This window comes from Microcebus murinus, chromosome 19 (assembly GCF_040939455.1).
Source record: "Microcebus murinus isolate Inina chromosome 19, M.murinus_Inina_mat1.0, whole genome shotgun sequence".
Taxonomy (NCBI): domain Eukaryota; kingdom Metazoa; phylum Chordata; class Mammalia; order Primates; family Cheirogaleidae; genus Microcebus; species Microcebus murinus.
Genome location: NC_134122.1, coordinates 46964095 through 46986493, shown reverse-complemented (window position 1 = coordinate 46986493; position 22399 = coordinate 46964095). Strand labels below are relative to the sequence as shown.

Sequence of the window (22399 nt, the reverse complement as noted above, 5' to 3'; positions counted from 1 at the left end):
CTGGCATAGCGGGGTGGGGGAGGGGGGCAGGGGCAAGATATGTAACCCTAACAGTATGTGTACTCCCATAATATGAAGTAATAAAAAATTAATTAATTAATTAAAAAAAAGGATGTACTCGAGCCAAAACAAACAGATGAAAATGTATCTTCTCCTCAGCCCAATTCTTTGAACAATTAAATGTCACCATATTCTTTAGTTCCCACTCCTGTTACTTCCCCAAGTTTGACTGGCAAGAAACCATTTCCTTCCTCCATTTTAACACCCTCAGGTCTGTAGTTGCTTTCTGCTTCGTCCCTTACAGAAAGAGCCAAACAGGACTCTCATCTTCGCTCAAGTAGGTATGCATGAGTTTAAAGAGCATTTAATGTCTTGTTGGCAGGCACTTCAATTCTCATAACTTTTCCTGCCTTTTCCTCTGTTATTCTTTTTTGTGATTATCCTGAAAACCTTCTTCAAATTCTCTTGAGTTATGGAACCAACATACTCCTTCGAGTCCCATCAATATTGAGTCTCACTGCAGGATTACCTTGTGGTCCCCTCCATGCTAGTTCTAAAAATAGCTGACAAAATTTCAAAATAGTGAGACACAACAGTTCCTTCCTGAACCTCAGCTGCTATCTTGCATCCCAGGAGAGTTCACTTCTCAAAATTTTATCTAACCACAGATCTTCAATTGTTTCTTATACGGAAATCTTCTCTGAGTAGAGTTTAAATTCCCAGGTGTTGATGCTTGGACCTTAATGCTCTTAAACTCCACATATACTCTGCCCCACAGAAAAGCCTGGTCTACACATATGCACAATTCTCAGGAAGTGGGAGCACCATCCACAGGACCAAAAAATCAAAAGACACATACCCCAAATTATCACCCCGCTCCACTCATACCAGCCTCCAAATATTTATCTGGAAGATATTACTGTTTTATCTAAGACACCTAAAAGCAACAGCACCTTTTTAGATTCAAGAGAAGGAACCTGGAGCAGATTCCAGGAAAGAAGTCTAGAAGGAACCTACATCAGATACCGATGGCATTTAAAATTGCTAATTCATTTTGAGATCATTGCCTCCTCTGGGGTCTCTAGCCTCAGGCTCCCTGTCAAAACACTGAAATAAATACTTTGATTTCATTACTTCACAATAGATCTTTCCAGATGCTTAGTCTGTAGGGGAAATCCTCTAATGGCATGCCTTACTGGGCTTGTAAGCCCTAAGTCTAAAGTAGACATCCTATTTCACATCAAAATATGGAGAGAAAGATTTCATCCACTATTTATACACATATCCGAATTAGACAGCATTAACATAACTTAAGAAAAAAAGGTTAATTACCCATAAAATATTTAGAGTTCATTTAAAATTGTGACTATTTTCTCCCTAGGAACAATATTTAAAACTTAAAATGTATGGATTACTATATGATAAGATACCCGGGTGGACATGAGGGACGCAGCTTAATGTCATTCTAATCAGTCTTCAGATAATTACTTAGTAGTTACTCACTCAAGTTGACAATTTGTTAAAACTAAACTGAATACATAAACTGTATTATCTATGTCTCTTGGCCAAATGATGAATAGCTTGTAGCCTCTGACCTGTAGGATATTTTCTTTTTCTTTTTTTTGTAAGAATCAGGAAAATGTTCTAACAACATGTTGAGTGAGGTAAAATTTTCTGAGCAAACACAAAAAGCATATCCATAACATTTAAAAAATTACTCCTAACACTAAACCTTTGAAAGTTCTTTGTTGCACTTACCAATACCTCGCTTCATAAGTCTCATTGGCTCCTACAGGTTTAAAATGAAAACCAACTGCTTCCTGGAAACCTCAGGTTTGCCCTTCAAGCCGGTCACTGCCCGGCTCCCGCGCTGTGACCTTGGAGGACTTGTTACCTGAATGGGACTGTCTCCTGGCTTCTCCAACCCCAGAGCGGATTCCTGCGGCAGAGCTGAGTGAGGGCTCAGCTTGTGACAGCTCCCATCCGAGCCTGGCAAATTGTCCTGAGTGATGCTAGTTCTGCAGCTTCCTTGGTCCCGCCTAAAGACCATTAGCTAACCAGAGGGTTCTGCTTTCTGCTCCCCTCAGCTGGGGTCCAAACATCCCTAGTACTTCAACCTCAAATATTTTGCTGTTTCTCCTTAACCCTCTGGATTCCTGTCTTCCTGGATCACCACACACACACACACACACACACACACACACACACACACACACACACACGTACAGCATTTTGTTACGAGGAGACAAATTAGAAATAAATATATGCTTTCAAATTTTCAGCCACTACATGTCACACAGACATTCTGAATTTTTTGGAATATTAACAAAAAGTGCAACCCTATGCAGCTCTTTTAAATGATGATCTTTTCTCAAGCAAACAATCATTTATTGTGAATTTCCATATTAGGCGTAATTTTTGAGGAATACAGTCCTATTTTTGAGTGACTTTTTTTTCTTAAGATGATAAAGTAGTTTTACATGAAATATGCTCAATTTATGTCCATGTACCCTCCTCCTTTGTCTCTGGTGATTATTTTGCCTAGCTGGGATTAATTTAGAAATTTCAAGTATTATATCTCCAAAAACTTGCTTTCATATTTTAGTTGGATAAATAAACTGAAATGTGAATAAAAGGGATTCTGGGTGGTATGACAGAAAGGAAATGTACTGGCTTTGAAGAAAAAGAAAACTCCACCCAATTTCCCTTTCTCTCTGAGAGTCAGGACCTATGGACTCAGAAACATGGGCAGTATGTCTAGGGTTCCTGTCCCTTCTCACTCTACCTACTTTTTTCTGGACAATCTCAGCCCTCCGTAGGCTTTGAATCAGCATATAATAACATGAAATATTTTTAAATCTTCCTTCATCTAGCAACTCCTGACTGAAATCCTTACTCTGGCTGAACACTCTATATTTACTTGTGCATTACTGTGCTTTCTATTTCCCCTACTAGAAAATAACTCTGTAAAGGCACAGACTTCTCTGTTTTATTTGCTGCCATAGCCTCAGTGCCTACAAGGACGTTTGGGCCACAGTGTGCAGTCAATAAATATCCCAGTGTCAAGACCTCTCGGAGAGAGGAAGTGTGCTCTTTGAAGACATAGTGCAAAGTTGTCGAAATAAAGGAATTCTCTCCTACAAAATAGGTATACTATACTTGGGGCACAATTTTATGTTTGTTTTCTAATGGGCAGCATTATCAAACATCTAATTCATAAGCACTGTAATTTGCAAATCTTTTCATTCTTATTAAAAACACATTCTAGAGAAATCCACTTTTTTGATTCTTTCTTGTGCAAATAAATGTTTACATAGCCTACACCCGAATGTAAATCTTTCTGTGCACAGAGAGGTGCTCAAAGCTAAGGCAGTGACTGCTCCATTTTCTCCTGCATCTTAAGTCTTGTGACATTTCAATATAGAATTTATCCCTGAAAAAAAAACTCTCATTCTGTATTTTTCAACAAAAAAATTAGTAACATTCAAACAAATCACACTGTCACTCTAATTGCTATGAAAAACTCTCATAGAATGGACTGGAAGGCTTTACGCTATTTTTAAACAAATATAGTAGTAATATATATAAAAAAGTTGCATCTTTTAATTATTATCTTGAACTTATTAGTCTTTAGATCTTTGAATAGCAATTTTTAATTCTGACTTGATGAGTGATGCATTTACCAAATATGACAATTAAAGTGATAGATTCTTTCACTCTGATATCAAAAATAAATAGAATAAATATGATTTCAGTGCAAGTGTAACTATATTAAGAGTACACAGTGATTTAAAGAGCTTTAGAAAAACCTATATTATTGAAAGTAATGTTCTTTGAGTATCATTCCTTTTTCACTCCCTAACACACATTCCTCAAAAGTACCACTGTCAATACTTTGTTACCTGAATTTGATATATGCTATATAAAACAAAACAAATAAAACCCTACAATTATATGAGCTTTCTCTTAATTTAGTACATATCAGCAAACTTTTATATTGTTGCAATGAGTCTTAAGAAAAAGATTAATTTTTAAAAAATACCGTGTTGAATAAACAAAGTCCAATGGTTTATAAACAAGAACAATAAAAGAAAAATCTAAGGAAAAATTGAAGTAACTAGAATTTTAGACTAAATGTAGAAAAGAGAACATAGTTACAATAAAAAGAATGTCAAAGGCATACATTCTTTCCAAAACATTAGTGGAAACATATTATTTTTAAAAAACAATGCTTTTCTTAAAACTTAATTCTCAGTTATTCGAGTTCATCCATTTACTTTGTCAGTTATTAAACAAGCATGCATTAAGTGTCCAGACTAGGCACTACCTTAAGTTCTGAGAATGTAAAAACAAGTGATATGTGATTCTTGCTCCTTGGCTGGGAGATCAACACGTCCTCAGCAAAAACACTACTCTCTGCCACGCTCGTGTGGTTCAAGGATTCTACAGAACTTTAAATACTAAAATCGCTAAATTGTCATCATTTTCTTTAAATGCATTATATTACTACCTAGTATTTCTGGAATGTTTACTATGTTTCGGGCACGCCAGGAGCTGTCAGGCTGCTAGCAGCAGTGGCAGGTTAAGATACACTCACTCTCGTATTTCAAAGATGCATGACCAGGAGACACTGGCTAATCTCTGCACACTGCTTTTTCTTTCCTTCCCTCTGTTTACATAAAATTCAACTATTAAGGTCTCTATGAGGTCTACACTAAAATCACCGTTCTTTGAACTCTTACCATATCCACGTGTAGAGCAAGACCTCTAACTAACTCCCTCATTTCACTGAATCCTCTCAATAGTCCATAAGGGGCGCTCTCTTATCCTCCCTGGCAGAATGGGCAAGCAGAGGCTGAGTCAGGAAACAGGAATTCAAAATTTACATTTTAATCCAGGACTTGAACCAGGGCTGCCTGACCCTAAGCTCATGCCAATAACCGTTAACACTATCTATTTACTATATGGAAGTACTTTTAAACTATAAACACATGAACATGCAGTATTATTAGTCCTAGAGAAAGATGGACATGTGTACAAATTAATATGCATAATGTGTTAGTGGCCTTCGACAATCTTAGCATTAAAATATACAGTATCTAAAATATTAAATATTGCATTGATGACAGTTTGAATAAAGTTCAAAAGAAGTCATTATGGCAGGGCATGGTGACCCGCGCCTGTAATCCTAGCACTTTGGGAGGCTGAGGCAGCAGGATCACTCAAGGTCAGGAGTTCAAAACCAGCCTGAGCAAGAGCGAGACCCCATCTCTACTAAAAATAGAAAGAAATTAGCTGGACAACTAAAAATATATGGCAAAAATTAGCCAGGCATAGTGGCACATGCCTATAGTCTCAGCCACTCAGGAGGCTGAGGCAGAAGGATTGCTTAAGCCCAGGAGCTAGCATGATGCCATGGCACTCTAGCCCAGGCAACAGAGTAAGACTCTGTCTCAAAAAAAAAAAAAAAAAAAAAATCATTAAAACTTTGTTGAAAATCTATGTGCTAAAATGTTTTGGAAAAAAAAGACAATGCTTTTAAGTTAATGGGAGATATATATATATATATATATATATATATATATATATATATATATATAGTCATTCTACAAATAGATAAATGAAAAAAACCTTACAATATATTAAAAGAAAATGTTACCAAAACTATCAAAACTTTCATTTTTTTTCTGACTGGAAACTACCTTAAAAGCAGAGAGTTTGGTGTATTGATATGAAGCACCCAGTATGGCATGACACATTAATAGCAGTAGAATCTGACAGTGGTAAGAATATACAGTCATGTGTCGCTTAACATTGGAGATACGTGTCAGTGGACGATTTCACTGTTATGGAACATCATAGAGTGTACTTATGCAAACCTAGATGGTAAAACCTACTACAGACCTAGACTACATGCTATTGCCTATTGCTCCTAGGCTACAAACATGTGCAGCATGTTACTGCACTGAATACTGTCCCCAGTTATAACACAAGATTAAGTATTTGTGTATCTAAACATATATAAACATAAAGAAGGTCCGGTGAAAATATGGAATTATAATCTTATGGGACCACCATTGTATATGTGTCCATATGTGCTCAATTCATTTTTTTTTTCTCATGAGAAAACCAATGAAACGCCCTTTAATGGGAACTGAGGGGACAATATGATATTCAAGAAGTACTTGCTTTGTAGTAGATATTCATTTATTCCTCACCACAATCCTGGGAAGAAAATGTTACTATTTTGACTTTTACAGATGAAGAAACCAAAGTTCAGAGAAGTTAAATATCTTTCCTCAAATTACAGAGCCACTCAGATCCTGGCTGGAGTTCTGTCACTGGTAGAACTGAGATATAGGTAGTTGCAGAGGAAGACAGAGCCACTAAACAAGCACCACATATACTCACCAGCAAACTGGTATTAACTGAGCAGCACCTAAGTGAACACATAGGTACTATAGTAATAGGGTATTGGGCAGGGGGGAGGGGGGAGGGGGGCGGGTATATACATACATAATGAGTGAAATGTGTACCATCTGGGGGATGGTCATGCTGGAAACTCAGACTTGTGGGGGGATGGGGGGGAAGGGCATTTATTGAAACCTTAAAATCTGTACCTCCATAATATGCTGAAAAAAAAAAAAGAATTGAAAAAAAATATGCAATCAACCTTGACATTTGTTACAATCTAAATGCCCTGTGGCATCTGCCCTATAGAATCAGAGAAGCTAGGTGGAGACTTTAAATTCTGGCGAAATGGTAACTGGGGCTAGAGCAAGAGAGGATACAGAAGAAGACATAAAGGAGATTTTTTTCTCCTTTTAAACACATGTCTCTTTTTGCTCAACTGCAAAGGCATCCCCTGTCTTACCTCTTCCTCTTCAGTCTCCGGTCTCACTCTCTCCACTGTCCCTATCTCAGAATACTCTCATCCACTCTCCAACTACCTTCCTTTCTAACTCACTTTTGTATCCTTTCACCAGTTGCCCAATATTATCCTCAGGGCAATCACTGAGACATGTTGGTCTGGATAATTCTTAGTTGAGGGGGGCTGTCCAGTGCAGCGTAGGCAGTCTGTACCATCCCTGGCCTCTGCCCACTACAGTCCTCCCAACTGTGACAACCAGCTATGGCCCCAGACATGGCCCAGTGTCCCCTGGGAAGCAAAATGACTGGCTGAGAACAGCTGGTTTAGAAAGTAAGAGTTTTGCATTTGGAAAGAAAAAATACTCCTGGTTGCCATGGCTTATCCTTAGAACTTAGATGGGGAATTACTCACGATACGGTTTTCTGTAACTCACTCTTTTTCTATAAAGTGAAGATGATATCCAAGTTAAATATGGGAAAAGTTCTTGATTTTAGAATACTTCTAATGAAATTTATAATTAATCATTATTAATATTCTGATAAAGAATATTGTTTGAAAAATCCCTCCCATGTGGGAATAGGATTTGGGAATCCTAAATATAAGAATTACTTACTCTCTGAGGCACAGCATATTGTTACACTAAGAAATGTAATTTAATTTCAAAGCGAAATTTCACAACTGCTGAGAAAAATTATTTTATGTGTGAATAGCTTATATTACTGTTGATAAGACCATCCCATTGATTTTCTTTCTGAAATTCAAAATGGAAACAAAGTAAAGCATAGCACCTTTAACTGGGTTTGTGTTCTGCCAAGAAAAGTCAGAGATTTAACAGAAAAATAGACAGAGGCATGGGAAAGATCCAAATTCTTCCTACAGAGTTTATTTAGGCAATATATTACCTGACAGGGCAACATTAGAAACTATTCAATTGTTCACAAGTGCACCTGTTTCAAGACTAGTGTTTACAGCAATGCTGTTGTACCTTATCTCTTAATGTTTATTCATATGATTCTAGCAAAGTTGTTAAGGACAAGAGTGGCAGAAAGAAAAAAAAAAGGCTTTAAAGATGGAAATACTGGGAAGAAGATGAGAGAAATAGGCAGCTATGCCTTAATAAAAACAAGATGAGCTACTAACAAAAATATTAGCTTTTTTGGTCTTTTGACTTTGTCTAAATCTTTCAAAAATGATGTCTACCTCTCTACTTCAATAGAGCATATCAGATATGATACGATCATTATTTTCATTGCTCATTACTTCCTATACCTAGTTCAGTGGTTAAGTCAGTTCCTAGCTTTGGTATGATTTCATCTGCTGGTTTAAAATAAAAATGCATTTGAATTATTCATTTACTCATTCCACAAATACTTACTGAAATATGGTCTAAGCATGGAGGATGTTGGAAGAATACATCTTTTGCTCCAAAATAATCACCCTCAAAGGTCAATACATTGGTCAACAGGTGCAAAGTTAGGTAGGTAGGAGAAATAAGTTCTGGTGTTCTATTACACAGTAGGGCGACTATGGTTAACAATATTGCATGTGAGTTCTGTCTGGAAAGTATCCAGCCATTGTGAATATGGACAGCTTTTGTATATCAATATAGCTAGAGGAGGGAATTTTGAATATTCCCGTCACGAAAAAAAATGATAAATGTATGACATGATAAGTATGCTAAATACTCTGCTTTGATTTTTACACAATGTATACATGTATCAAAGTATCACATTGTACCCATAAATATGCACAATTATGTGTCAATTCAAAACAAAAACAAAAGTCAACAAAAGATGCCAGAAAATGACAATTATAAGAAAGTTTGTTTTGATATAATAGTAAATAATCATTAACAAAGATGCATATATTTGAGCCATTTGATGTATTAATATAAAATAATACAAATCTTCACAATCCATTCAATATTACCAAGTATCCATATTGTGTTTTCTGTAAAATAAATAGAGAATATGTTTATATTTTATATTAGTCTGTTTAATGAATCCTAGCCAATTTTATGCCAGTTTTATGGAATCTCTCTGATTAAAGGGAGTTAATAGCAAATTAAACAAGTAGTAGAAAATGCAAGATGAAGTACACTTAAACCAAGGTTAATTTCAGACTCTATTAGATGCCCCCCCCACAAAAAAAGTTCTTCCATGTGGTGGCAATATGGTGGATTTTACAAAGATTTTAATCTTCCTTTATCCTAAACCCAGACACTCAGGGATATAAGGAATTTCGGGGAAAAATGACTTTACATTATTTGAAAAGCTTTGCCTGTACTAATATATAACTCTAACAAGTAAGGGACATCTCTGCCTGAATCCTTTCAAAGAAATTCCTAAAATGGCATGAAAAGAATCTGTGACCTCATTATAGCTCTGTTCACCGCAGAGAAAAATTATACACAAGGCCAGTCCATCTTGATCCCTAAAGGAAACACAAAGGCACCAGGATAGTAAGCATTGTTCTGTGATGTGTCTCTAGGGTGCTCAGTACGTACGTGTTTGTGTGTCTCTCTGTATTTTGGTCCCCTTTTTTTAACCCAAAATAAATACTTAAGAAAAAGCTCAAAGGTCAACTGTTTTCTAAAATTCAGAATAGCTTTGCACAAGCATATTATTTGGGTAAATTAGGTCCCCAAACACACTTTACCTTTGCTGATGAAAATAATTTAGGGTAAAGAAGGTAGTTTTATGCCTCACACATTAATTTAATACCTAGGTAACTGAGTTTATAATATCTTCATTGGTCTCAATTAAGTGAATGTCATACCCACATTATTTGTCAACATTAAACACAGGACCTTGAACTTTTTTTCTACTCTAAATTGTGAAACATTGATGATTTTATATTGAAGACAAACGTTGACACCAGTATGAAATAAAATTCAATTGCATCATGCACCGAGGGTGTGATGTGGACCCAAGTTTCCACTCACCTTCAGTGTGGTTTGAATTTATTGATTTCTTTTAAAATCCTTATTAAAATAGCATCAATATAAAAAAGCACCTCCAAGGGTGCCTTTTCTGAAGAAACTTTCTTTCTTGACACCCTACCTTCTTCCCTACTAATGGGAAATGCAAAGTCTACCATACTGGGGTGGTTAAGAGTCTAAATGAAAGATGTGAATAGCTGAAACAATGGTTTCTCAGGAGGGGGAAAAAAATCTCCACTGCAGTTCAAATAAATAACTGGACTTCCATTATTCATTAACGAAAAGGAAAGTCACCTACATGTCTGAGCAACAGGAGAAAAGACCCCAGAATGTTCCTAAAGGAGGAATATTCAGCAAACATTGTAGGCGCCATATTGTAACACACACCATTGTGCTCCTGAAATAAGGTGGGATCAGGGCACTGACTGGGCAGTGATTTGTATGAGAGGTCAGGGATCCTTATGGCCTGTGGGTCACAAACTGGAGGACCAAGCAGAAGGGACTGTCAGATTAAGCAACAGGCCAGATGTGAGAATCGACTAAAATCGCCTTGTTATCTTCTGGTACACCTTTGATACTCTTTCTTCCATTTGCTCCTGAAATTGAATGTCTCGTGACTCCATCCTTCAACAAAGCCTGAACCCAGATTCTTTATTCAACCAATGTCTAAATGATCACCTTCAATTTTTGCATTATTACTGTTCTTACTGAAAAGGTGTAAGAAGGAACTGACTAGATATTTTTCTATAAGCACAGTGACTCTGGCTGTTGGGTGGGGAATCGATTGAATAGGACGAGAACAGAAATGAGAAGATAAGAGCATCATGGGAGATGGGTGACAGGAAGACGTGGTGACTGTGACTTGGACTAGGGTGATGTTTTGACATAAAGAGAAATGAAGATATTAGAGTACATTCTTTTGTGGCTGCACAAAAGAATTGTTGGGGGAGCTTTGCAAAAAATTCTGCAGCCTGAGCTCCACCCTCAGGTGTTGACTTAATTTTCTGGGGAGACGCCTGAGCACCAGCATCTTTTCACAGTGAGAGCCCAGTCCTACTGGCTATGGAGGGCTTGATGGGTTAGGTGTGGAGAGGTCAAGAAGAGGGAAGTATCTTGTATGGCAACTAGATTTCTGGCCATTTACAGAGAAAAAGAAGACTGGGAGCCCAGATTTTCATGTGAACTGTCCTGATTTTTATTTGGCAATTTTTAAAACAACATAAATATCAGTTTTGTGCAGGCCAAAATAACTATAAAATAAACTAAAATGGATCTGACATGTAGGTGATTAGTTGCAACTTGTGCCTTAAATCAGAGCGGTTAAACTCTAATTATGGATTTTGGACTCTTACAGAATGTACTGGTGAAACTCTTTGAAGAACCTTAGAAACACATCCATTAGCCACTTGACACCTCACTAAGAATAAAGGTTACTTGATTTACTTGGGGCATTGCATTTTTGGGTTAATTTATTTACTCTCCTTCTTTCCTTTCTTCCTTTCCTCCCTCCTTCCTGGCTTCCTCCTTTTCAGATTTAAATAGCACTCTTCCTAAGGAAGTACAAAAACATTCCCAAGGTCATTGTTAAGTAATTAGAGTTAGGTCTTGAATTCACAGCTGATTAATTCTCAAGCCTATGCTATATCCCAAGCTCAGTTTTCAGATTTTTTTTTTTTTTGGCATATGGAAGGAGGAACAGAGGAGTCTTTATATATAGTATTCCTTTTGAAAACACAATTTATATAGATAAGGCACTTTTCTAAGTATAATAAAGTATCCCTTAGTCACAGCATACAATATATACAAACACACACACGTATTATGTAATAATAGGTATAGTGATATGTCTATGTCTGTATCTCTATTTATCTGTTTATCTATCGTTTGTCTGTTTCATGTACTCACACAGTACTCATTCAAGTAAGTCTGAATTGGACAGACTCAAGAGCTAGAAGGCTTATATATTGTGAGAATATAATTTGAGAATATTTGTTTCGAGAGGATTCATTAAACAATATTGTCAAATAGTGTATTTTTATTTTTATGTAATATTTATATCATTATATACCAAGGGAATAACTGTCACAAAATCTGAGAGATCAAGCAATCATTGATTAACTCATGTGTGTAGTCATTTAGCCTACAATTTAGTTACTTACTTTTCTCTAAGCCTGAACTAATTTTGGGGGGGGGGAGGTGAAAGAGGTGATATTTTTTCTGTTAGAATTTTTAACATAGCTACTACATTTATATAAATGCCAGAGTACAAATTTTATTTCATATATCTGATTTCCATAGAGCAGCAGATAAATCATACTATTTTCAGATTCATATGAGCATACAATTTCCCCCCTGTCTTAAAATGGCTATGTTCTTAATTTGAGTTTATCACAAAACAAAGAAAATGAAGTGGTCTTCAGGAGTTTTACACACATATTTTTAAGTAGAAAAGACAAAGGTCATCTCTGACACATGAGTTTAAGTCTTTAGAACAGATTCCATTCTTGGTAGTCAGCTGGAATAGATATACATCCATAGTTATGATTCAAAATGGGGGGGGGTAAGCATATATTGGAAGTTTTACATACCTGTTCCAGGTAGGATCATCAAACCAATCTAATGTATCAAAGACTGTGCTGTTTGTTGAACTTTCCTTGTAGGAGGAAGCCAGGTGCTATGCCACCACAAAAGCTGAAAAATCAAACAAATAAGGAAAGGGTAAATAAATCTAAAGCAAGATAAGAGAATAAGTAGGATACTCAGATCACTAAATTGTGAGATGGGATATTAATTAAATGACAGATTTCAAAAATGGAGATTTATCCCAGCATTTTCCATACATGCTTCATTAAGACATCCTTTTAGTCTACATCTGTTAGCATCCTGCTGAATGAGTGATCCACAACAGTTACTGGGGAAATGACCCACTTGTGTGACCTACCTTCCCACACTGATGCCACATTGTGTGGTCTATGTCTTTTGGTCACATACTCTCAGTTTGAAACTTGCCATAATTAACAGTATTTTATAAGTTTTCCCCCCAAATACATATACATAACATACATATATTCATATTACATATAAATTACAAGGCCATATGCCAGTGCCTTGATTTTGGACTTCCCAGCCTTCAGAACTGTGAGCCAATAAATTGCTGCTAATTATAAATAACCCAGTCTGTGTCACTTTGTTATAGCCACACAAAACAGAGACACTGCTAAGCGTGAGCTTCCCCCACAAGTTTTATAGCAAATAATTTAAGAAACACTCACTTTACCAATTCAGCTTGTTATTTCATGGCAACAAGTATTTGACATTCACTCATCATTTCAGTCAATATTTACTGAGCAAATAATCTGAAGCAGGTATTGGGTTAGGAAAAGAAAAAAAGATAGGGCTTGGTTCCCGTCCTCCAAAAGCCAAGTTTTGTCACGTGGGAGAGGCCAAGTTGGAGCAGATCACCCCAATACAGGGCATGGGGAGCTAAATAACTGCCAGTCCAGAGAAGATACAGGGCAAGATGGTGATGCCACAGAGAAGAGGGCCTTTAAGTTGAGTTTGAATGCTACATAGGAGAGGGAGAGTGAAAGACAGACAAACACAGGAAGATGGGGGCAAGGAGGAAGGAGAAAGAGATTCAGGCAGCATGGTCCAGTGCAAGAAGCTGAGGCAACATGGGATGTTCTGAAAGCTGCATTAATGGGACTCACCACTGCTACAAATGACATGGCAAAACATCCTTTTACAGATTTAAATTATTGCAAATCAGCCTTACAGCACAGATAAAAGCACAAACCCCAAGAATTTCACAGAACTTGAAGCTCTTTCCAAAATCCTGTAAGCACATTATCTTATTTTGGCTTCACAATCTTTCTCCCAGGTGGGACAGTGTGACCTTAGCCGTACCATGTGTCAGGGGAAACTGAAGTTAAGGAACATGCCCAAGGCCACAGAGTGATGTGCAGACTGGGACTAGAGGCTGAAATTTGGGGGCCAGTCCTCCTCCTGCCACAAGGAGAGATATGATGCCAAGATCCTTGAAAAAGTACATGGGGCACAATGAGGAATGGGGTGTGGACATTATAGTCACTGTCCTATTTCATGACAGCAAGTGCTTTGCTGCTGTGTGCTACAAGGGGACTGGGCACAAGGGGACTGTTCCCACTCTCACCCTTCCTGTTTCCAGTTTGATGAATGGAAACATGTGGCAGAAACACAAGATGGTGATTAGGTCCACATTTTTCCACCCTGTCAGTTTCAATAATAGAGCTTTGTACAGCCTTACCGTGGACATATCTGGCTACTGTGTACTGACCAGCAACTATAGAAAACTTAGTAAATCTGTCTGAATCCAGCTGTGAGTCTCAAATTTTCCTGCAGCCTTAATTATTACATAATAATAATTATGTAATAATTATTACATAAACCTTATAGTTTCTGCCTCTGAAGTGCTTTAGATTTTAGCAACTTTACTGGTGCAATTTTGATGCGCATAAGTCAGACTGCCTTGTCTATCAGATGCCAAAGGAGGCTGGTACTCATTTGTTTTGTGGGAAGTGGGGACGGTGGCCATGGACACAGCACAAAGCAGACTTTCCCTGCAAAAATGAAGAAACCTTGTCAATGACACATCCAAGAGAAGACTCATGTAAGGATAAAACAATCTAAAGGAGCTCTTGGAATTCTCCAGAGGATGCAAAATACAGTTGCTGGAGCTGGGAAGACTGCAGAGGATTTTCTCCTTTTCTACTTCCCTCTCTTCCTTTATTTTTCCTTTAAACTGGTGACATGGACCTACGTAGAATGCTTCTTGCTCAGTTCAATTTCTTGTCATGAAGGTGAGAGACTAGAAGATCTTTTGGTAGCCTCCAAATTGCCTTGCCTTATGAAAGAGGTATTTTCAATGCTTTTCCAATTGAGAAACTGTTTACTTGTTACAGGCTTTCCAATACCTTGTAACATAGTAGAAATCACTTTGACTTTAAAGAAGAGTGATTGCTTAAAAAGGCAGCTCCAACTACAAATTCTCTCAAGATAGAAACCAATTTCCAGGCCACAATGAGCAATAATGCTTAGAAAATGGACACCAGGTACGAGACAAAGTCCAAAAGGTGGCACCATTCCTATACATGATGATCTTGCAATGGATGCTTTTGTCTTGCAATTTCTCAACGAACTACACTTGTTACCACAAGAAGTAAGCTTACTGTTCTTGGATAGGATGTAGCAGATAAAAGGTTAACTAAGGTATTGCCTGAAACCAAATCAAAGAAGCAGCAAAACAAATAAAATAAATCTCAGAAACCCAATGGGGGAAAACTTGGATAAGGCTACACACAGCATGCTAGAATGAGCAATTTTTGGAAAAATGTTTATTTTGAGGATGTTTCCCATTTGGTTGTGTGAACACTTGGGGAAATTCATGAGGTCAACAGATCTGACTTTAGTGATTGCAATCTAAGTCAGCACTTGCTGCACAGAGATCAGATCTCTAGAGAACACTGGCAATTGTCCCCTACGGAAATAAATTCTGAGAAAGCAGGATCTAGAAAACTTTGTACCAAAAGAACCTGAATGGGTAACCCATGCACGAAGTTGGGAGTTGGAGGGTTGGTAGATGAAACTAGAGAGGCAAAGACAGAGGGGCGAAGTGATAGTTTCCCATGGTCAGTAACATAGCAGGCATTGATTAAATCACCAAATCATTTATACAATCTTGTGAAATAGATATCACTGTTAACCAATTTACCAGTGAAGAAACTATGTTTTTTTCAGAGCCAAATCCACTTAACATAGAACAGGAAATGGCTCAAGTTGAGATTTGAACCTATGCTTGTCTGATATGTGTTATTTCTCTAATTAAGGCACACTAATTCACAAACAGTGAGCAGTATATGCTTTTTATCTCAATAACAATCAAGAAAATAAATTCAAATCAAAACGAAAATGACATGGATTACATTAACTACAATTGTAAATAACAGAATAAAAATGAAGATGAGACTATTGGAAAATGAACTAATAAATTCATATTTCTGGTGGCATTATAGATGTGTACAGCCCATTGAATCACCAATCTGATTCATACCTGTATTGTCCTTAAATATATTCATATCCTTAGACCTAATAATCCCACTCATAAATTATCCCAAGGGAATTATTCAAATTTGGAAAATGGCATATTTTAAAAGAATGATCCTCATAGCATTCCATGTTGCATATCCTTTATTCAAAAATGCTAGAGACCAGAAGAAGTTCAGATTTCAGAGTTTTCAGAGTCTGGAATATGGAATATTTGTACTGGTTTAGCATCCCTGATCTGAAAACCTGAAATCTGAAATACTCCACCAAAAATTTCCTTTGAGCATCATGCCAGTTGCTCAAAAAGTTTCAGATTTCAGAGCATTTCAGATTTCAGATTTTCAGATTAGGGATATGCAATCTGTATTTATAATAGCTAATAATAGAATATATTTGTTTATACACAGGTAAGAATTTAAGAAAATGTTGGTATATTAATTTCATAGTATATCAGGTAGCCATTAAAGTAATATAATAAGTAGCAATATGGATAATGATAATAAAAGCAGAATATAAAATTGTATGTTCTGATTATAAATATATATATAAAATATATATATGACTAACTAACAGGGTGGTCAGAAAAAAGAAATTAGCTGTACTAGAGCAGACCAATTATAATGTATTAAAAATTGCACCCATTCTCCCAATATAATAGTAAACTATATTCATTTTTAAAAATAAACATTGAATAAAGATAAAGACACAGAAATATTAAAAAAAAACCCACACTTGATATATGTAGGGTATGTGTTTACATGGTTAAATAATTTCTAGCATATACAATGTTGTTTTGTTATATCATTAACTATTTGATAGTAGAGACAGGGGGAAGGTGATACACTTAGTATATATAAACACATATGCACAGAATGATGACAATCCATTTCTTATAATAACAGTTCACGAAAAAATAAGATTACAATAACAGGAAAATCTGTTGACAGTATTGCTATTGTATTTGATTTTATTTTTTTGTGTATGAAAGAAAGTTTATTGAATTAGAAAACAAGGGAAGGCTTGATATGGCTAAGAAAATTGGCCTTGGAGCTGTCATTTTGTCCACCCAGCAGGGTGTATGGGACTCGTGACATTTTTTTGTTTTTGTTTCCATCCTTGTTCTGTGCAGGCTGGGAAGTGACGATGCCCGTTTTGAGGTGAGCATGGCCAACGACAGTTGCAAAGTGCACCGTTTCGATCCCAGCGTCAAGTGGGCTCATGTTCTGGAGGGTCAGCGCCTTTGGTATCACCGTTTGTCCATCGACTGGCGGGACCCCAATCCAGCTGTTGCCACCCCAAAACCCACATAGCAACTCCGGAAAACTGGGAAGCATTTTGAATGAATTTGGTCATCATAAGGTGAGATTTTTCATTTGATTTCATACTTAGATAAAGTGAACAAACCCACAAACTTTTTTAAAAATGCAAACCAAGGATAACAACATTGGCATTGGATAGTTGACGGTCCAGTTTTAATCTTACTAATCACTCAAAATTATTTATGGAGTCAACTCTGTAAACATAAAGATTTGGCAAAGATATGAATATTTAAATTGATTTGGAGATTTTGGTTATTGTTGAGTAATGCTGAAGTCCTGGCCAACACTGAGCAAGAAGACTGAGAAACTTACTTCTGGCATAGGCTGAAGAATACCATTTCTGTTTGGCAATTATTTAAAATTTTCAGAAAGAGCAAACTACTTATGTTGACCTCTAACACAAAAAGGAATCAGAGCCAGGTTTATGTTTGTAAGAGATTGCTTGTGCATTGTTTCTCACTGTTATAACATATGTCTCATGTTTATCACTATTTTGCACCTCTAGGTTCTTAAAGCTCGGAAAATATGTGTAGCTTTGATAAAAATCTACTTTATAAAATTGAATGAACATTATGTATTTCATATAATGATGTCAAAGAATGTCAAATCTCTATAAACATTTTATTGCGAATGGACAGCAAAAATGGAACTGAATCTTTGCACTGTGTTCCTTGAAAGCAATTTTTAGTGTAGTATACCCAAACGAATTGCATTCTGTTGGCAGATACTAGAGTTCTCCTCAAAATGGCTGCGTGAACAGCAGTCTCTTCCACTCTGCATTACAGATTTCACCTGCTCAGATTCTCTCCACCCCATTCCTATCCCTTCTCTGGGGGAGGAGGGAGCTAAAGAAAGTGGCTGAGCTGCAGAATCCCCCACTCCTTCATGCTCCGCCTTAAGGCATGAGGCCATGTCCCCAGCAGGGTGTCCTCTATCTCTGGGAAGCCATCCCTTCTTTGGTCTTTGGCTGAGTAGGAAGAAGGTGCATTTGAAGAAACACAAACTAAGTTTTGGCTGCTTGCTTCTGTCTCCTGTAGGAATAGGGGTGAGCTAGCGAGTGTTCACCACCCAACTCACACACTGCCCTATCCACATCTCTCTAGTCTTGCTGTCATGCCTGGTTTTAGGCAGTAAATTCCCAGCATCTACAGCTCCAAAATATCTCCTATCTTTAGACATGAGATGAGGGTGGGGAAAGTGCATTGCCCACCCCCTGGACTAATAGTTCTTGGAAAACAAAGCGACTCCCTAAGTTTACAAATCCTACAGATCATTAGAAATTCACAAACCCTTGCCCTATTCTCTGAATTATGTTTATACAAGCCTGTATAAAAATGCAACACAAAATTAAATGTAATTCAGGCACTGTTCAATTTCTTTTGAATAAGTTAGCCTATCTTTTAGCCTTCCTCTCACACTTTTTTTTTCCTGTGTGTGTGTGCATGCATGTGTGTGTAGTGGAAAGAAAAAGGCGAGGTTTAAGTGAACTCAGGAACAGATAAAAGAGTCTGTGTATATCTCGAGATTTTGAATATCTTCTCTGACCTATGGCGCTGGACTCCTTATCCATCTGGGTGCCCCTGGCCCTGCTGACATTTATAGTGAGGTTCACCACTTGCATGCATGCCATCAGCATTTCACTGACCTATTGAGGTTAGGTAGACATCTCTTAAACTCAGCTTCATCTTGCCTCCGGCTGACAATGAGGCCTTTTCCGAGGTCTGGCTGTGATGTCCATGCAGCCCTGGAGTGCTGCAGCCTTCAGGGCAGGGCTGCCTTCACCCCTGTGATGGCATCCCTTCCTCACTGCCAAGTCCCCCAGCTATCCCAGGGTCCTATCTATGCCACGCCAGAACTTAAATTCCAAGGCTTTCCTCTGACTGACCAGGCTGAACGCCCAAGTTCACTACGATGTTGGTAGAGCGATACATGTGAAATATTAATAGCTCCCTGTCCTGGAGCATACTTCACTTTCACTAATATACCTCTCCATTCTCTGGGATAAAACTCCAAGTTGGGAAAGCTGGGAGGCACAATCTAGACTACCTCATCTTTGTCCTTTTCAGTCATTCTTGTTCTGCAGAATTCCCCAAACTCAGCAAGGGGGCTTGTTTTTCCTTTTCTGCCTTAGTGTCATATTTTATTAGCACCAGAGAGTGAGCCAAACAGTTTTCTTCTATACAATATGCCTTGGCCCATGATTTTTAAAAATCCGGAAAATTCTTTCTCAAAAACTAACCTAAATTTCCACTTACAGGTATGACAGAGTAAGAACTATGACCTACTTCCCTCCTACCTCCTCAACAAAACAAAACAAAAAAGAAAAAAAGTCTCTAGAAAACCATACAAAATATATGAAATAACTGCTTTCAAGAATAAGGCTGTGACAAATGAGAGAAGGGAAACCTACACCTGGCTTTTTATTTTGGAGAAACTTCTGGATAGCGTGCAGAAAAAGAAGAACCCAAGCTGAATTTGGTTGCTTCACTGATTTGAAGAAATGGTGATCAGAGTTTGAGGTGTCCAGTTATCCTATGGTTAAGATGCTCAAATTAATTATTAGGGAAATGCAAATTAAAGCCACAGTGAGATACTATCACGTAGCCATGAAAATAGCTAAAAGCAGACCAGCTGACTATAACTATGTTGACAGTGATGTGGAACAACTAGAATGCTCATACACTGCTGGTGGGAATGTAAAATGGTACAACCACTTTGGAAAACACACAGTGGAAGTTTATTATATAGCTAAACATGTACTTTATAGATAGCTGAGCAATTATACTCTTAGCTATTTAGCCAAGAGACATTAAAAATATATGACTACACAGAAACTTGTACATGCATGTTGTTCATAGCATCTTTATTCATAATCACCCCAAACTGGAAAAAACCCAATTGTCCATCAGATGGAATGGAGGAGCAAATCATGATACTGTCTTGGAATCAAATTTTTAAAATGTGATTAAAAAGGATGAACTAATGATATTCACAATATCATGTAAAAATTTCAAAAATATGCTGTGTCAAAGAAGCTGGACAGAAAAATTCTTATATGATGCCATTTTTATAAAACTCTAGAAAAAAATCATATAATCTATAGGGCAGAAAGCAGAACAAAAGTTGTCTGGGGCTTGGGTGGGCGTAGAGTGTATGTAAATTAACTAGGAAAGGATATAAGAAAACTTTTTCTGATGATGGAAATGCATTATGGATTGACTTAGTGGTAATAACATGGTAGATACGTTTCTCTAGTCTCATTCAACTATACACTTACAATGAGTGTTTGCTGTTGCATATGCATTATACTTCAATACAGTTGACTAAAATAAAACCTTTCCTGGCTTCTTATTGTTTTATAGTGTCAGAGCTGCTCTCTTAAAATCTAACATTTTAGTTTTAAAAGTCATGTATTAAGGCATGAATTTTGGTATATTCAGAAATATTTTTGTCTTGCATTTGTTTTCAAATAACCAGGTGTTTGTGGGAAAGGGGTTCCACATGGGAGAAACAAATTGGTCAATTATTATTAATTACTGAAACTGAGTGAAAGGTACAGAGGGTTCAGTATATTATTCTCTCTTCGTTTTGAATATGTTTGTAACTTTTTATTTAAAAAGTTTCTAAAATATAGTGGATTGTATTTTTTAAATTAAAATATTTTAGTAGTAGTATATTAGACTTAGGTGTCTATTTTAACTTCCTCCTGTCCACACTATTATCCCTTGATCATGTGTAAAATCTATCTGGCTCTGTCTTGTTTTTTCTATGCCCAAACTAAATTTAGTTTTTTCTTTTTATCTCTTAGTCAAAAGGGCCTTTTATATTAGAATCAACTTGGGTGACATGTACAGGTCAAGACCTGACCTATTTGAGGAAAATTAGTTAAATCTATGAGTCTGGTTCTTTATTTTAAATAATAATGAATTTCTATGCTCTTAAAATTTTCATCCAGCAAAGTACTAAAAAAAAAAAAAAAAGAAAGAAAGAAAAAAAGTAAAACCTGGCCTGCCGAGATAAGCCCCTTTAGGAACGAATGAAACAACAACATGTAAAGAAACACCACTTTGTTAATTGAGCGAATAATAAGTTGCCTCAATAAGCTGTCTGAAACAAACAGAACAAAGAAACCAATTCAACACAATGAAGACAAAGAACAGGAGAGTTATAAAACATATAAAAAGGAAAGGACATTGGACTTAATTATTTTCACCCTACCTTTCCCTTTTAAGGCATTAGAATTCTTGCCTAACTTCAGGGAAAGTTGGCTCCCAGCTCACAGTCACATGAGTAGGGTTTGTGTCCAAGCACCGAGCCTATCTATTCCTGACTGGGCACCAAGTGTCCACAAGCTCCACACTGACAGACTGAAGCTCAGGGTGAAGTCAGTCAGGACAGAAATTGATCACGGATGTAGAAGACAGTTTTCAACTATGTAAGGGAGGGATGCCCTTTAAAGAAATTAATGTCCCTTTCGGTTTCTTAGCGCTGTATCAAATGGAATATGGCATTTCCCCCTGATCCTATTATCCCTACAACTACTTGTTCTTTCTCTGCAAAAGACCCCAAACTGCCTTTCTAATGAGCAGGACTAGACAAAAACAGGAACCAAAAAACCACGTCTTAATGAAGACCAAAGAACCTGAGCTTCTGCAATCCAACTCTGATGTGATAAATTGGAATTCTGTTCTCCAGAAACAAACACATGATGGATGAGCTGAGAATTCTTTTTATTGTTAACCTAGAACAGTAAAGCACCAGAATGTTTAAGCCCTACCCAGGCTGTAGAGAGGCAATGCAAAATTCTATTGCTGTAGAACTCTATTTCTTCTCTAGACACATTCTTTTACACTTTAACTATTTTTACATTTTATTTTTTTTTTTTTTTGAGACAGAGTCTCGCTTTGTTGCCCAGGCTAGAGTGAGTGCCGTGGCGTCAGCCTAGCTCACAGCAACCTCAAACTCCTGGGCTCGAGTGATCCTTCTGCCTCAGCCTCCCGGGTAGCTGGGACTACAGGCATGCGCCACCATGCCCGGCTAATTTTTTGTATATATATCAGTTGGCCAATTAATTTCTTTCTATTTATAGTAGAGACGGGGTCTCGCTCTTGCTCAGGCTGGTTTTGAACTCCTGACCTTGAGCAATCCGCCCGCCTCGGCCTCCCAAGAGCTAGGATTACAGGCGTG

At 37.2% G+C, this 22399-nt stretch overlaps 1 protein-coding gene across 2 annotated transcripts in view; it reads right to left on the bottom strand.

The window, feature by feature from the left end:
* The window catches only part of CHRM3 (cholinergic receptor muscarinic 3), a 435162-nt gene that overhangs the window by 191643 nt on the left and 221120 nt on the right, over window positions 1-22399 (bottom strand). For both annotated transcript variants that reach the window (XM_012738300.2, XM_012738301.3), the window contains exon 3: window positions 12401-12503. The gene's annotated coding sequence lies outside the window, so the exon portion shown is untranslated. The remainder of the gene's footprint in view (window positions 1-12400; window positions 12504-22399) is intronic.